At 37.6% G+C, this 17,787-nt stretch overlaps 1 protein-coding gene and 1 pseudogene across 3 annotated transcripts in view; one reads left to right on the top strand and one right to left on the bottom strand.

Moving 5' to 3' along the window:
- Nucleotides 1–17,787, top strand: part of CDK19 (cyclin dependent kinase 19) — a 232,043-nt gene that overhangs the window by 83,464 nt on the left and 130,792 nt on the right. The gene's annotated exons all lie outside the window — the stretch shown is intronic.
- On the bottom strand, nucleotides 4,226–4,847 carry LOC136397277 (eukaryotic translation initiation factor 1A-like; annotated as a pseudogene).

Consider the following 17,787-nt stretch of genomic DNA (forward strand, 5'->3'; position numbering starts at 1 on the left):
AGTGGGGTTGACCTTCAGGCTGTCTGGCTATGAGTATAGGCTGCAACCATAGCTACTGTGTGGGGACTTACCCCACAGAGCAGAATTTTCCCCAGCAGTGTCTGGTATCTGCTGAAATTTCCCTTTGGGTGTGCCACTTGTGGTGTCAATTGGTCATACTCTGATGTGGTCTGAAGTCCACCATTGGGTGTTTGGTTCTGAGGCCTCTTGGGAAAAACTTTGGTGAAGGTTAATGTCAGATGCTGCCCGTCACCAGTCCTTGGCCTACCTGTTTGGAGCTACAAAGATATCCACATTGTGTGGCTGCATATATTTTTTAAAAGAAGGTTTTCCAGATTTTCTGTTAAACTGAAATATTTTTAAGTCAATCAGTACTAATAAACAAGTTTATTTCAGTGTAACAAATGTTTAGTTTTTACTATTTGCAAGGTACTTTGTTAGCTACTAAAGAATATATGGCCTGACCAGGCGGTGGCGTAGTGGACAAAGTGTCAGTCTAGAATCAGTAAAAACCCAGGTTCGAAACCCTGAGGTTGCTGGCTTGAATGCCAGTTTATCTGTCTTGAGTGTGAGCTCACCAGCTTGAGAGTGGGATCATAGATAAGACCCAATGGTTGATGGCTTGATGCTCAAAGTTGCTGGCTTGAGCCCAAGGTTGCTGGCTTGAGGAAAGGGTTCCTGGCTCAGTTGGAGCCCCCCCCTCGGCCCCTGTCAAAGCATATATAAGAAAGCAATCAGTGAACAGCTAAGGTGCCCCAGTGAAGAATTGATGCTTCTCATCTCTCTCCCTTTCTGTCTCTCTGTCCCCACCACCCATGTGCGTGCTAAAAAAAAAGGAATATACAGAAATGAGTAAGATAGTTTCCTTCCTCATTTGGGGATGGGGAAAAAAATATGAGTCATCCACACTAGGGGGTGGCTCAGTGGATAGAGCATCAGACTGGGATTCTGAGGACCCAGCTTTGAAAGCCCGAGGTTGCTGGCTTGAGCGTGGGGTCATAGACATGACCCCATGTTTGCTGGCTTGAGCAAGAGGTGACTCAGTCTGCTGTAGCCTACCCCCCATCAAGACACCTTTGAGAAAGCCATCAATGAACAACTTAGGTGCTGCAATAAAGAATTTTAAAACAATATTTTATTAATTTTAATTTATTGTGTTAACATGGATTCAAGTGGCAATAAAGAATTGATGTACTTTTGCCTGACCTGTGGTGGCACAGTGGATAAAGCGTGACCTAGAAATGCAGAGGTCGCCGGTTCAAAACCCTGTGCTTGCCTAGTCAAGGCACATATGGGAGTTGATGCTTCCTGCTCCTCCCCCCTTCTCTCTCTCTGTCTCTCTCTCTCCTCTCTAAAAATGAATAAATAAAATTAAAAAAAAAAGAATTGATGTACTTTTCATCTCTTTCTTTCCTGTCTGTTCCTGTCTGTCCCTCTTTCTTTCTCTCTCTTGCTAAAAAACCAAAAAGAAAAAAAAAAGCCATGTTAATTATAAGTAATTGTAATAACGAAATAGAGTAGGTACAGTCCCTGAAAGTCTTGAACAAAGTGCTTGCTTTACTAGTCGTGCTTCTATAAAACATCAACAGCTATCAAATGTGATAAGCTCTTCTCCATTCTCTTCTGTTTTATTTTGCTTCTACATTTCTTTTACCCATCTTTCTTTTAATACTTTTTGGCTTCTGTATATACCTTTCTTATTTTTTCCTTTTAACTCTCTAACTACTACCTGGTACTTTCCTGCTCAGTTTTTTCTTTTTATGAAGAATGGTTTTGTAAAAGTAGGAATGTTCAAACTCTAGAATAATGAATACTCATATGCCCACTGCTTAGATTCAACTGTTACCATTTTTCCATATTTGCTTTATCTTTCACTCTGTATATATAAGGTCTACCGGAAAGTTCTGTCCATTTTTGGAATAAAACAAAATACAAATTTTTCTTACCGTCAATAAACTTTATTAAATAATATAATTGCCATTATTATTAATGATTTCTTGCCAGTGTGAGGGCAATTTATATATCCCACTTTTGAAAAATGTTTTATCTTTTGATGTGAAAAATTGAACCAGTGCTTGTTTGATCTGTTCTTCATTTTTGAATTTTTTGCCCTTCAAAAAATTTTGTAGGGACAAAAACAAGTGATAGTTAGAGGGTGCTAAGTCCGGGGAATATGGTGGATGCCACAGACATGCTTTTGTAGCATTTCTTCCTTGTTAAAATTTGTAAAAATTACAGTGGCGTAAATGAACTTTATGAGTAGCCATGGGTACACTATCGCTTCACACATAAGATTAACGTGAATCAACTTTGTTTTAGTTAATTTGCTACATCAGTATGTATACATTAAGTGATAAAAATAGAGAGGCACACATGCGCCAAATAAACATACTTACGTGTCGAAACTTGTTGTGATAGAAACTGACAGAACTTTCCGGTAGACCTTATATATAAAAACATGTTTCTTGTTGTCTTTGAACCATATAAAATTAAATAGCCGGTGTCATGACACACCATTCCAAAATACTTGAACCTGTACCTAAGAATATGGATATTCTCTTTTATAACCAACCATAATACCATTATCTTACATATAAGACAATTAATAAAAATCAAAAGATAAAATTCACCATGATAAAACAGTGCTGGGCAATATCTAGTCTATATTCAAAATATCCCAGGTGTCCTACAAATAAATATTTATCGCTAGTTTTTGAACCACAATCTAGTCAAGGTTTTCATGCATATTATTTTTTTAAAACCAAAATATACTCTGTGACATTACATTTTTTAGCTGTGATTCCTTCCTTTTCATTACACTAGTTTGTTAGGAAATTAGTTTTTTATGTGTACATTGTATTTTAATTATTCATAAAGTCAAAAACTTTAGGTTACAAATGCATATGAATTTTGACAAAATCACATAGTTTAACACAATCTATTTTTTGTGTGACAGAGACAGAGAGAGAGACAAAGAGAGGGACAGAGACAGACAGGAAAGGAAAGATATGAGAAGCATCAATTCTTTGTTGCAGCTTTTTAGTTGTTCATTGATGGCTTTATCATATGTGCCTTGACCAGGAGGCTATGGCAGAGTGAGTGACCTCTTGTTCAAGCCAGTGACCTTGGGCTCAAGCCAGCAACTTTTGAACTCAAGCCAGCGACCATGGTGTCATGTGTATGATCCCACGTTTAAGCCAGCGATACCACACTCAAGCTGGTGAGGCCGCACTCAAGCCGGCAACCTGGGGTTTCGAACCTAGGTCCTCTCTGTCCCAGTCTGATGCTCTGTCCACTGCGCCACTGCCTGGTCAGGCTAACACAACCTATTTTGTATAGTAAAAACTTTTTCATACTTTGCTCCTACAAGTTGCTTTGTGTAAGAAATTTCCTGCACATTAAGTAAAAAAAAATCAACTAGTATATCAGTGCTTCCAATGATGAGTTAATTGGGTATTACCTAGCATTGAATTTTTGCAACAACTCATCTTATAAATTCAAAATTGCTACTCAAATCCATTTTTTAAAATCTGCACTTTGAAAATCCTTTATGATGGTGACAACATAAAATTATGGAAAGAATGTTATCAAATATAGTATAAAAATACAAGTTCCTAAATATGAAAATAGCCCCTCTTCTTGACTTCAAATGTAGGTTTCTGCCTTCCTTAAATTTTATTAAAAATCAAAGCGAACATCTAGGTAACTGGAACATACAGAAATACTCTGAAAACAAACAAAAAACAAACTAGTTAGAATTGGGACTTATCACTGAATGTGATGGTAAAACAATTCACTCAAATATTTATTAACTGGAAAGCATTTCCTTTATTCATTCTCTCTTATTTTAACAGCAGATATTTTTGTCTTTTACTCCTTATTTCCATTACATCAAAAGAATGAAGTATATATATTTTAAGAGATATAATACTTTAAAACAATGAAAATGGGCTCTGGCTAGGAAGTTCATTTGTTTGGAGCATCGTCCTGATGTGCCAAGGTTGCAGGTCCAATCCCTGGTCAGGGCAATACAGGAGTCGCCTAGTGGGTACATGAGTGGGTGGAAAAACAAATCAATATTTCTCTTTTTCTCTTTCTCTCTAAAATAAATAAACAATAAAATAAATCAGTCTGCCCTAACAAACTGATTCATGCTGAAGTTTTAGTCGTCTTAAGTGATGGCCAAAATCCAAACTTTAGAACACTGAAAAACTTTGAGCTCAATTTACATATCATCAGTGTTTTCATCATTGTTTATGATATCATCAAACTGGAATTCATCATCTTGAGGACCAAAAGTACCTGTTTCATTGGTTTTAGCATGTTCTGAAAGCTCACTATCCCTTCAGATTTCTGGCTTCATCTGTATTGTACTTTAAAATTATATCACCATTGTTATCCTGATAGTCCCGAAGACCAAACAATGTAATGTCTGAGAGAACATTTTTCTCAATTTTCCTCTCATATGATATAACTTCTTTATACCACCATCAAAGTACATTGCTTCTAATTGTCCATTTCCCAACATTTTGATTAACTGAGCATACTCTTGACCAGGCGTCCCCAAACTACGGCCTGCGGGACGCAATGCGGCCCCCTGAGGCCATTTATCCAGCCCCCACTGCACTTCTGGAAGGGGCACCTCTTTCATTGGTGGTCAGTGAGAGGACCACTGTATTTGGCAGCCTTCCAATGGTCTGAGGGACAGTGAACTGGCCCCCTGTGTAAAAAGTTTGGAGACCCCTGCTCTTGACCATCCTCTTTAAAAACCAATTCTCTCTTTCAGATTCATTCTTATTCTTTTCTCTGTACCTGTTTTTACTTCCCTTCCCTTTATTCTTGGGCATGGTGCTGGCTGCCTCCTGGTGTTCTCTTGTATCAAGTGGTGTCTACCCAAAGGCAATTCCTCTAAGGGACCTGTGAGATGAAACAATTGCAGATCTTGTGAGCAGGGACGCTTGCAACTGAGTTTGAGGGAAATGTGTAGGTGACTATGCTCCTGGGTAAGCAATGCATAGTATTGTCTTGAGACTATCACGCCATTCTACCTTTTTTAGCTTTTTTTTTCTTTGTCTTTTTTCTTTAATTGATTATTATTTTTCTTAGATTGTAAGGTTTCTCCCACTACTACTAATAGTCTCTACTACTGGTAGTCTGTGTGAGAAATTTGTTGTATTTGTGTTTTCAAAATTTTCTTTTTATTTATTATTTATTTGTTAGAGATTTTATTTATTAATTTTACAGAGACGGGGAGTGAGAAGGAACTAAAAGTATCAACTCATAGTTGCTTCACTTTAGTTCATTAATTGTTTATTATATTATTTAATGTATTGTAATCAATGAGTTCCACAGAGACACCAAGGTAGGTTACAGAAGAAATTTTAATAGAAGCTTTATTGCTGGTGACATGAACGGGGCATTATCAAACCCAAATCGTGCAGCCATAAACACAGTTCTGAGGCTGCTCTTATAGACAAAATCACATACTGGTTGGGGGAAAAAAAGGAGGAGCATGGTACAAAAATCATTAATCTTACTAACAAGCTCATTGAATTTTACTGTCTTGTTACAATATTTATCCTATAGGATCTATCAAAAGGATCTATCTTATAGTCTACACACTAAGACTATAAGATAACACAGTACTGATAAATGTTTTACACACCTGGCAAAGACATTCTCAAACATTCTAGGATTTACAACCTTATCCTAGTAGCCACAATAGTGAGAAATGTTTAGTTTAGGACAATGGTCGGCAAACTGCGGCTCTTTGGCCCCTTGAGTGTGATTCTTCCACAAAATACCATGTGCGGGCATGCAGGTACACGCGGGGGTGTCAGTCGGTAGGGCAATGGGAGACGTGGCGCAGGTGGGCCGTGGGAGACACAGCGTGGGGGAGGCGTGCGAGTGATTCATGCACGAGTTGAGTGAGCCAGTCAGCAGTCTCATTGTGCAGTGGTTAGTGCTAGTCACGTCCGCAAATCGCATGCAAGTGACAAAAGTACCTACTCGAAGCATAAAGTTACCTGTATTTTTCCAACCAGCTGCAAATCCTACAGGTATTTTTGTCATCAGTTTAAGAATTGTGATTATTTTGTGTTAGTGGCTTTATTATTATAAAATGAAACATTTTTTTAGGTGCCCTGTCTGACATGGCTACAAAGAAGAAGCAAAGAAAAACAGAAGACAAAAACCGTGAATTTAAAGTTGAATGGACCGAGACTTTCGCGTTTATTCAAAACTTAAATGGCCTTCTGACCTGTCTTATTTGTCAGGAAAAATTGGCGCATAACAAGAAATCAAATTTGGAGAGACACTTTGCAACTAAACGTGTCATTTAGTACTAAATATCCTGTCGGTGATTCAAGGAAGAAAGCAGTTGAGGAACTTCAGAAGAGTCAAGAAAAATAAAGTTCTGTATTTAATTACTGGATGCAATCTTCCAACAATGTTAATATTGCAAGTTTTGTGGTTAGTCAAGAGATTGCTAAGAGAGGAAAACCATATACAGATGGCGAATACATAAAAAATTGTTCTATAAATGCATCTGAAGAGCTATTTCGGGATTTTAAGAACAAAGCAGATATTCTAAAAAAAATTAAAGTTACCATTGTCTGCTAAAACAGTGAAAGATAGAACAGTCAAAATATCTTTGAATATAACCAACCAGCAAGTCAAAGATCTTAAATTGGTTTCAGCTTTATCAATAGCAGTTGATGAGTCTTGTGGCATAAATGATACAGCACAAGTTTCCCTTTTTGTACAATTTATTTCGTCGACAGGTCCTAAAGAAGAACTTTTAGGATTATTGCCACTCAAAGGTCAAAAACGTGGAGAGGATATAGCAAATGCTGTAATTGAGTGCATGGAAAAACATATTCCACTTGGTAAAATTGTCTTAATTTCAACAGACGGCGAAAAGTATGACCGGTAAGAAACGGGTTTATTGCTATTTTTAAAGAAGAAATTAATCACAAGATACTTACTTATCATTGCATCATTCATCAAGAAGAGCTTTGTGCGCAGACATTTCCAGAAGAAATTTGCAGAGTTATGGAATTGGTGATTATCAACTCCATTATAGCTAAAGCTCTTAATTATTGCCAATTTAAAGAATTTTTAGTTGAAATGGAGAGTACGCAGATCTTCTGCATAACAAGGTACGTTGGTTATCAAGAGGAAACGTTTTGAAATGTTTCGCTTCCTTATTAAGAGAAATTAAAGCATTTCTCCTTGAGAACGGTGTTCACTATCCAGAACTAAGGAATGATCAGTGGATCCAAAAATTTTATTTCATGGTAGATGTTACATCTCATCTAAATCAGCTTAATCTTAAACTACAGGGGAAAGGAAACATAATTATTTCGATGTTAGAAGTTATTTCATTCGAAAACAAATTATCTCTTTTTGCTCAAAATTTTGAAAGAGAAACTTTGATTCACTTTCCAAGCCTGTTGAAACATTGCCAAGAAAATAATTCTGATATTGACATTTGCTATTTCAAAACACTTTCTTTTTTTTTTTTTTTAAATAAATTTTTATTGATGTTAATGGGATGACATTAATAATTCAGGGTACATATATTCAAATAAAATATGTCTAGGTTATTTTGTCATTAAATTATGTTGCATACCCCTCACCCAGAGTCAGATTGTCCTCCGTCATCCTCTGTCTAGTTTTCTCTGTGCCCCTCCCCCTCCCCCTAACTCTCCCTCCCTCCCTCCTGCGTCCTCCCTCCCCCCACCCCTGGTAACCACCACTCTCTTGTCCATGTCTCTTAGTCTCGTTTTTATGTTCCACCAATGTATGGAATCATGTAGTTCTTGTTTTTTTCTGATTTACTTATTTCACTCCGTATAATGTTATCAAGATCCCACCATTTTGCTGTAAATGATCTGATGTCATCATTTCTTATGGCTGAGTAGTATTCCATAGTGTATATGTGCCACATCTTCTTTATCCAGTCTTCTATTGAAGGGCTTTTTGGTTGTTTCCATGTCTTGGCCACTGTGAACAGTGCTGCAATGAACATGGGGCTACATGTGTCTTTACGTATCAATGATTCTGAGGTTTTGGGGTATATACCCAGTAGAGGGATTGCTGGGTCATAAGGTAGTTCTATTTGCAGTTTTTTGAGGAACCACCATACTTTCCTCCATAATGGTTGTACTACTTTACAGTCCCACCAACAGTGTATGAGGGTTCCTTTTTCTCCACAGCCTCTCCAACATTTGCTATTGCCCGTCTTGTTGATAATAGCTAATCTAACAGGGGTGAGGTGGTATCTCATTGTAGTTTTGATTTGCATTTCTCTAATAACTAATGAAGCTGAGCATCTTTTCATATATCTGTTGGCCATTTGTATTTCTTCCTGGGAGAAGTGTCTGTTCATGTCTTCTTCCCATTTTTTTATTGGATTGTTTGTTTGTTTGTTGTTGAGTTTTATGAGTTCTTTGTAAATTTTGGATATTAGGCCCTTATCTGAGCTATTGTTTGAAAATATCAGTTCCCATTTAGTTGGCTGTCTGTTTATTTTGATATCAGTTTCTCTTGCTGAGCAAAAACTTTTTATTCTGATGTAGTCCCATTCATTTATCTTTGCCTTCACTTCTCTTGCCATTGGAGTCAAGTTCATAAAATGTTCTTTAAAACCCAGGTCCATGAGTTGAGTACCTATGTCTTCTTCTATGTACTTTATTGTTTCAGATCTTATATTTAGGTCTTTGATCCATTTTGAATTAATTTTAGTACATGGGGACAGGCTGTAGTCGAGTTTCATTCTTTTGCATGTGGCTTTCCAGTTTTCCCAACACCATTTGTTGAAGAGGCTTTCTTTTCTCCATTTTGTGTTGTTGGCCCCCTTATCAAAGATTATTTGACCATATATATGTGGTTTTATTTCTGGGCTTTCTATTCTGTTCCATTGGTCTGAGTGTCTGTTTTTCTGCCAATACCATACAGTTTTGATTATTGTGGCTCTATAATATAGTTTAAAGTCAGGTATTGTAATGCCCCCAGCTTCATTCTTTTTCCTTAGGATTGCTTTAGCTATTCGGGGTTTTTTATAGTTCCATATAAATCTTATGATTTTTTGTTCCATTTCTTTAAAAAATGTCATAGGAATTTTGATGGGAATTGCATTAAATTTATATATTACTTTGGGTAATATGGCCATTTTAATTATATTTATTCTTCCTATCCAAGAACAAGGAATATTTTTCCATCTCATTGTGTCTTTTTCTATTTCTCTTAGCAATGCCTTGTAGTTTTCATTATATAGGTCCTTTACATTCTTTGTTATGTTTATTCCTAGGTATTTTATTTTTTTTGTTGCAATCGTGAAGGGGATTATTTTTTTGAGTTCGTTTTCTAATATTTCATTGTTGGCATATAGAAAGGCTATGGACTTTTGTATGTTGATTTTGTATCCTGCGACCTTACTGTATTGGTTTATTGTTTCGAGTAATCTTTTTGTGGAGTCCTTTGGGTTTTCGATGTATAGGATCATATCATCAGCAAAAAGTGATACCTTTACTTCTTCTTTTCCGATGTGGATGCCTTTTATTTCTTTGTCTTGTCTGATTGCTCTGGCCAGAACTTCTAGCACCACGTTAAATAAGAGTGGAGAGAGTGGACAACCTTGTCTTGTTCCTGATTTAAGGTGGAAAGTCCTTAGTTTTACGCCATTTAATATGATGTTGGCTGATGGTCAAAACACTTTCAAATATGAGGGAAGCTTTTCTCAACAGGTTTTAGGAATTCAGAAACAGCAAAGCAACGGTGGTCTTTGTTAAAAAACCTCTTAATGCTACTGTAACAGAATTAAATTTTTCTCCCTTTAATATTGACATTGGCAACTTTGAAATACAATTGCTAGATTTAAAAAACAAGTAATTGTAGAGCTCGAAATTTGAACATCTTTGTGCTGATATAGAAATATTGGAGAAAAACAAATGTGAACTTAGTTCACAGCACAAGTGGTCTGCTTTGAAAGACCTGGAGAAGGAAGATATGTTGATTTTTAACACCTGAAATAGTATTCCTGACTCATATAATTAGCTGAAAAAACTAGCGTTTGCTGTTCTTTCAGGTCTACATATTCATGTGAACAATCATTTTCAAGCATGAACCTTATCAAGAGTAAATTGAGAAGTCGCCTCATTGATGAGAACCTGGAATTATGCCTAAAATTAAAAACAACAACATACAAACCTGACTTACCCAAACTTTCCAAGGAGATGCAAGGCCATTGTTCACATTAGTGTTTTGTCAGTCGTTATCATGATTTAATTTTATGGATAACTTATAATTTAACTTTATCAATAAATATCATTATTAAGTCTGATATCAAGTATTATTCAACGTACCTATAGTTTAAGACTTAAAACTTTAAGTAAAGTTTATTAATTTTAGGGAGCGTTGTAGCGTGAAAGAACATGTAGTGTCGAGGAGTGAGAAAGGTATGTTGAGGTGGTTTGTACATATAGAGAGGATGAATGAAAGGAGATAGACGAAACAAGTATACAAGATGAGTGTGGATGGCAGAGTTGGAAGGGGTCGACCTCAGTGAACATACCTCAATCAGATTGAGGACATTTTTAGCAAAGGCCAGTTTAGGAGTATCCTAATTAAGTTAATAACAATGTACCTACCTATATAGTTTGAGTTTAAAGGCTTTGGCTCTCAAAAGAAATTTCAATCTTGTACTGTTGATATTTGGCTCTGTTGACTAATGAGTTTGCCGACCACTGGTTTAGGATAAGGAGAGAAACTAAATGAAGTTACTTTTCTTTTTTTTTTCTTAAGCTGGAAACGGGGAGAGACAGTCAGACAGGCTCTCGCATGCGCCCAACCGGGATCCACCGGCATGCTCACCAGGGGGCGATGCTCTGCCCACCAGGGGGCGATGCTCTGCCCCTCCGGGTCATCGCTCTGCCGTGACCAGAGCCACTCTAGCGCCTGGGGCAGAGGCCAAGGAGCCATCCCCAGCGCCCGGGCCATCTTTGCTCCAATGGACCCTTGGCTGCGGGAGGGGAAGAGAGAGACAGAGAGGAAGGGGGGGGTGGAGAAGCAAATGGGCGCTTCTCCTATGTGCCCTGGCCGGGAATCGAACCCGGGTCCCCCGCACGTCAGGCCAACGCTCTACCGCTGAGCCAACCGGCCAGGGCCTAAATGAAGTTACTTTTTGCTAAGAGTGTTGGAGTCACCTTATTAGGAGGTCTAAAGCTAGTCCCTGCTTGCCTAGTTTACAAGTTTTGCATATACAAAGAATTTCAAAATGATGATTCTGAGAAAGCATATAAAATGACACAGAATACAGGTTTTTTATGCAAGGCGGGGGTGTAGGGCGCTTGTGATCCCTTTGTCTAGAGGTATACATTACTCTCACTCTCCTGACTCCAGGATGGGAGGAAGAGTCAGGACTAGTGTAGGAATTTTTAATTAAGGTATGTAAACATTGTTTCCTAAAGGCTTTTAAGAAAGGAGAAGAGGAAGGGGTTTTCAAATAGGTTCTATCTTTGCTCTATCTAGCTAGCAAGTGTCTCAGTCCTTCCAGAGAAGTATAGGAAATAAACTATGACTAGCTGACTTTTGCCCCTGCAAGCTCTTCTTGCATTCTTCTTTTTTCTTCCTCAGAAAGGATGGGTAAGGGGGCCTGACTCTTCCTTTTAAAATACTAATGTTAACAATTTTGCAGCTCCTTGGCACCTTATCACAATATGGACCTTCTCTGGGCAAGCCCAAGGTTTTGAACCAGTTACCTCAGTATTACTCTATCAGCCAGGGCAGTGTTTTTTTGTTTTTGTTACTGTTTTTTTGTAGAGTGTCTCACATCCAGATTTGCCTATTTTTATAAAGGACTTTTAAGAGTTTCTCTGTTAGAGGGTGGCATTTACTAGAGAAGAGCTTTCCAACCCCTGTGGCATAGATACTATAGATGAGCAATTGGGTCCTGTTAATCCTTTAGTTCTTTGGCTATGTAAGGCCACTGGCCGCCTCTGTGGCCATGCAGATTCCCATTGGATTCGGGCAGACGGTAAAGGAACTGTGGAGCCAGAAAATAGTGAGCTATTCCATTTATTAAAGTCTCATAATGGGGGAGGAGCAAACAGGCAGGGAAGACCGCTTTCCTTTCCCTTCGGGCTCCAAAGCCCTGACTCATTCTCAGGACTCTTCTGGACTCACAAACCCCCACCAGCCTCAGCACTCCCCAGCCAAACAGGCCAGGCTGAAATCTCAGGGCTCCTAAGCCCCTCAGCACTCCCTCTGCACTTCCCAGCAAAACAGGCTGGGGGAAAAAACCCCTTCCCCAGCAAACAACCGCCCCTCCCCATGGAGGCAGGCAATCCACAATTTGCAATCTGCTGCCCTGAGGGCAAGGCCCTGAAGCCTTTCATAGAATATACACACAAGGTGCTGCCCCAATACAGGTGAGCAAACCTAAGAACACTTGTTTACCTAACAGGCTCGTTACCAGTGGGGCTTGGAGTCATAGGAGCCTATTAGTCACTTCACCTCTGCCTGTGAGCACTGTCATTTTACCCATGTATAGTAAAATTTCAACATTATGTGGGTCTCATAACTTAAAAGAGCACTGCCTACTATCTTCATCTATTTTCTTTCCTTTTGTGTTCTTTTTCTTTATGATCACATTTACTCCCATGGTTTTAACAGTCACTTGTATAGTGATGTTTTCTTTCCTAAATTCCACTTCTGTTATTTTCATCATCTTCTCTTGGATATCCAGTAGCCTCAAAATCAATGTGGTCAAAATGTATTTATTCTAAAACTGCAAACTGGCTCCATTGTCAGTATTCTTTTTAGGGTGGAGAACATAGAAGGTGTAGTGTATTGTAAATAGCCCCACCTTCACTGAGATAACATTCTGGCTAGAAATCTCAGTCATCTTCAGCTGCTTCTCTCTCTGTCTGCTTAGATCTCTCTTATATACACATCACATACACACATGTGCATACACATTTATTCATCAATAATTTTTTTTTTAAATAGAGACAGAGAGTGAGTCAGAGAGAGGGATAGACAGGGACAGACAGGAACCAGAGAGATGAGAAGCATCAATCATTAGTTTTTCATTGCGCGTTGCAACACCTTAGTTGTTCATTGATTGCTTTCTCATATGTGCCTTGACCGTGGGCCTTCAGCAGACCGAGTAACCCCTTGCTGGAGCCAGTGACCTTGGGTCTAAGTTGGTGAGCTTTTTGCTCAAACCAGATGAGCCCGCGCTCAAGCTGGTGACCTCAGGGTCTCGAACCTGGGTCCTCTGCATCCCAGTTTGATGCTCTGTCCACTGCATCCCAGTTTGATGTTCTATCCACTGTGCCACTGCCTGGTCAGGCTCAATAATTTCTTTAATGTTTACAATATGCCTGCATAATTGGCCACAATAGATTTCTATCTCTTCAATGCCCCTTGAATACATTCCCTCTATTTCTTACTATGTATATTTCCTCTAATATTGGTCCTCATCAATCCTCCCCAGAGCTTTTATAATGATCTCCCTACTTCTGGCTTTAAATGCTCTAATCTATCTTGCATACTGTATGCTTATTGAGAATACCTGTTTGATCATATGTTTCTTTTGCTTGAAACTTCTAATATCCACTGATTTTTATAAGAAAAATGCCAACTTTTTAGCATGTTAATTACATGTTTTTGCCCTTTTTATTTATTACTTCATCCTTTGTGTTCTACCTATACTTGTCTTCTGTTAATTTCTTGAAACTATTGTGGATTTTAGTCTTTAGACTTTGTCCATACATTTCTGTTGTCCAGAAGACAATGACTCCTTGCTTTATGAAATGCTACTCATTTTTCAAGGTCCACTTGGATATTTCCTTTGCAAATTATTTACCTGACAGTAACGTGACCAATTGTCCTCCTTTAGGGAGGACAGCCCTTCTTTTGTAAGTTCCGTCCTCCTACATGTCGTCCTTTTTGATATTGTAAGACTAATCTGTAAATGTCCGTATTCTATCGGTGCAGAGTTGATCCACTGCGTGTGATGTGACGTATTTGTATTTGACATGATGATTTGTCAAGGATCAGTACAGTGTGGTGAGATGCGATTATAGGACGCATGCGCTCAACATGGGAGACCTTGAGAGAGTGCGCAATATACTGAGCACAGAAATGGCTTTGTGTATTTCTTACTAAAACACAACACGGCACATACAACATTGTAGACTCACAATTATTTCTTTCTCAGTGAATATTTAATTGTAGACAGGTAAACACAATTCACATTTTATTAATTAATTATCTGTTCAGTAATTTCTGCCTGACCTGTGGTGGTACAGTGGATAAAGCCTCAACCTGGAATGCTGAGGTCGCTGGTTCGAAACCCTGGGCTTGCCCAGTCAAGGCACATATGGGAGTGGATGCTTCCTGCTCCTCTCCCTTCACTCTTCTGTCTCTTTCTCTCTCTCCCCTCTCTAAAAATGAATGAATGAGTAAATAATTAAAATAATTTCCAGATATGTATAATTTTTTTTTTCTTTTCTGAAGTTGGAAACGGTAAGGCAGTCAGACAGACTCCTGCATGCGCCCAACCGGGATCCACCCAGCACGTGAGGCAGAGGCCATGGAGCCATCCTCAGGGCCCAGCCAACTTTGCTCCAATGGAGCCTTGGCTGTGGGAGGGGAAGAGAGAGACAGAGAGGAAGGAGAGGGGGAGGGGTGGAGAAGCAGAGGGGCGCTTCTCTGTGTGTGTGTCCTGGCTGGGAATTGAACCAGGTACTCCTGCATGCCAGGCCGACGCTCTACCACTGAGCAGTTGGCCAGGGCCCAGATACGTATAATTTTATTTACAAGTATTTTCCCGAAATTCGAGTTTTTAAGGGGAAATCTAACCTCAAACCATATTTATTAACTCATTTTGATTAAATAGTTGCATAAAACAGACGTTTTTAAATTAGAAAGTGATAAATACACCCAACTATCACTCCAAATTAGTGGTTTTGTTTGATATTTAGTTTTGTTAATTTAGCTTCCGGAAAATTTGCCCACCATGATGTAATGTTTTCAGTTCCTAATGTGCTTGCATTGTTCGTGTAGCTCTATATTTAATTTTTAATTTTTAATTTCATTTAAGGGATGGAAAAATCAAAAGAGAAAATGCCATTTCAATGATAAATTGAAAAAGGAATTTCCATCCCTCATATCAAAGAAAGATACCGTTGTTTTCTGCAGTCTTTGCAGCAGAGAATTTTGTATTGCAGTTGGGGGCAGAGCAATGATAGTGAAACACTTGACCACCAACAAACATAAGCAATGTAAAGTAGCAAGTTTTTTTAAAACTTCAAATTATTCTGAAGATGAAAACCAGGTGGCTACAATGGTGGGAACATTTGCATTTCATACCATAATTCGCAAAGTTTTTGTAGTATGGATTGTACAACTAAATTATTGAAAAAGTTTCACAATGCAAAATTTTTATGTGCCAGGACAAAATGCGAGGCTGTTTTGAAATCAGTATTTAAGAATTACTGTGACAAAATACTTACAGAGGTCTTGGAAACTGCAGCATTTGTAATGATTTTATCTGATGCATCAAATCATAATGAAATTAAGTTGTATACAATAATAGTACGATATTTTAATGTTACCAAGGGCATTCAAGTAAAAATTTTAAATTTAGAATCCATTGAGGGCGAAACTTCTGAAATTTTATCAAATCATCTATACAGAGTAATGAAAACAATTTGAAATCCAAAGTCGTTGCACTAATGGCTGATAATACAAATTTTGGTGGGCGAAGATGCAAAGGGGTAAATAATGTGTTTGTAAAATGACAAGAATTACTCCAAAAGAAAATTCTAGGAATAGATTGTAATGCACATATTTTATCAAATGCAATCAACACAGCGTCATGTGCCATGCCAATTTATTTGCATTTTAGTCGTTTTACCGTTTGCGTTGCTACTTTAAAACAATTTTGTGAAGAAGCAAATGTTGAATACAAAAAACTTTTAGGATATTCCCAAGTTAGATGGTTTCCTCTAACACCTGCTATAGAATGTGTTCTATAATTATTTGAGCCTCTCCTTTCATATTTTTTAAGTTTAGACAAATATCCTAAAATCCTGGAATAGTTTTTCAATAATAAAATATCTGAGATATTAATGTATTTTGTACAGAAGCATCTATTTTTCACAAAACGATTCAAAGGATTGAAGGTGAACACATTTCAGCTATGGAAGTTAGTCTTATTTTGAATGACTTTATCCTTCAATGTAAATCTCATTTTGAAGAAAAATTTCTTCCTTTAATTATAAAATTTTCAGACTTAGAGAATCAAATCCAGGCATAACAGAAAAGTTTATCAAAGAAGTGCAGAATTTTTACCAGACATGTTTTCAGTATATCAAAGAATGGTCTGAAACAAACATCACAGAAAATAACGGTGTTTTTTGACTTCATCGCAAGTATATTGGACAGATATTGAATCTTGTCTTGAGTTTTTATCTAAAGAAATGCCAGATATCAAAATAGACGACAATTGTCTCTTTGAAGAAATTAGAAGACTGAACGTATATTTAAATTCTTAAAAACTAATACAATGGGAAAGTGAACACATGGAAATTGATAAAAGATGGGTGTAAATATTCAGCCATTTCAAAAATGAACATATTCCATGTGAAAATTTATTTATTATTGTTCATTTTACATTGTGCTGCCCTAGAACTAATGCAGCAGTTGAAAGAGTTTTTCAATTGCTAGTGATTTTTGGAGAAATTGAGATTGAATGTTGATACTCTAGCTGCTGCACTTGCCGCAAAATTCAATATGAAGGATATTTCTTGTTCAGATATTTCCAATTATCAAAAATTAATAGGCATGTAAGCATAATTACAATATAAAATATTAAAAATGTTTTTATTACATTTATTATATTATAGTGTATTATTGTTGCAATGAATAAAATATTTTCTTTACCATATTGTTTTCTTCCATTTATTTTTGTCCTCCTTTTCATTATAAAAAAGTTGGTCACCTTACTGATAGCCCTCTCTATCTTGCCCCTCCATCAGAACCAAACTTTCCATTCCTTTTCCAGTGTACTTTGCACATGCATTTGTTATGGTGCTTATCAGATTGTGTCCGTAGTTTGTGTGTCTCTCTGTAAGGGTTGAGAAGGGAAAGGATTATTTTGTTTTTTGTACTTTCACTAGAGCACAGCACACAGCCCATGCTTAGGAAAATATTTCTGAAAGAAATGTCTGCCATTACTTGTTACTATCTTTTGTAGCAGGTAAATCTGACTTGAGATTTGTGAATTCTCAGAGGAAGATATTTAATTAAAAACTTGGTTTTGCTACATATTTGCTAATGATTACTTACTGTGTAATGCAGTCCTTAATTACTTATGTTTTTTTTGTTTGTTTTTTTTGTTTTAAATGAGAGAAGGAGGAGATACTGAGACAGACTCCCGCATGCACCCGACCCGTATCCACCTGAGAACCTTGGACTAACTGAGCTATCCTCAGTGATGGGGGCAGATGCTCAACCAATTGAGCCACTGGCTGTGGGAGGAGAAAGAGAGGGAAGGGGGAGAGAAGCAAATGGTTGCTTCTCTTGTGTCCCCTGACCAGGACTCAAATGTGGGATGTCCATGCTCTGGGCTAATGCTCTATCCACTGAGCAAACTGGCTAGGGCCAATTATTTATGTTTTAAAGTTAATACTTTTCATGTCTGATATCTTAAAGCATTAGTGCAGATATATTTGTTCTAATTAAAGTCACTTATGAGCAGTAAGAATTGTGTGT

The sequence above is a fragment of the Saccopteryx leptura genome, chromosome 3 (genome assembly GCF_036850995.1).
Source record: "Saccopteryx leptura isolate mSacLep1 chromosome 3, mSacLep1_pri_phased_curated, whole genome shotgun sequence".
Classification (NCBI taxonomy): domain Eukaryota; kingdom Metazoa; phylum Chordata; class Mammalia; order Chiroptera; family Emballonuridae; genus Saccopteryx; species Saccopteryx leptura.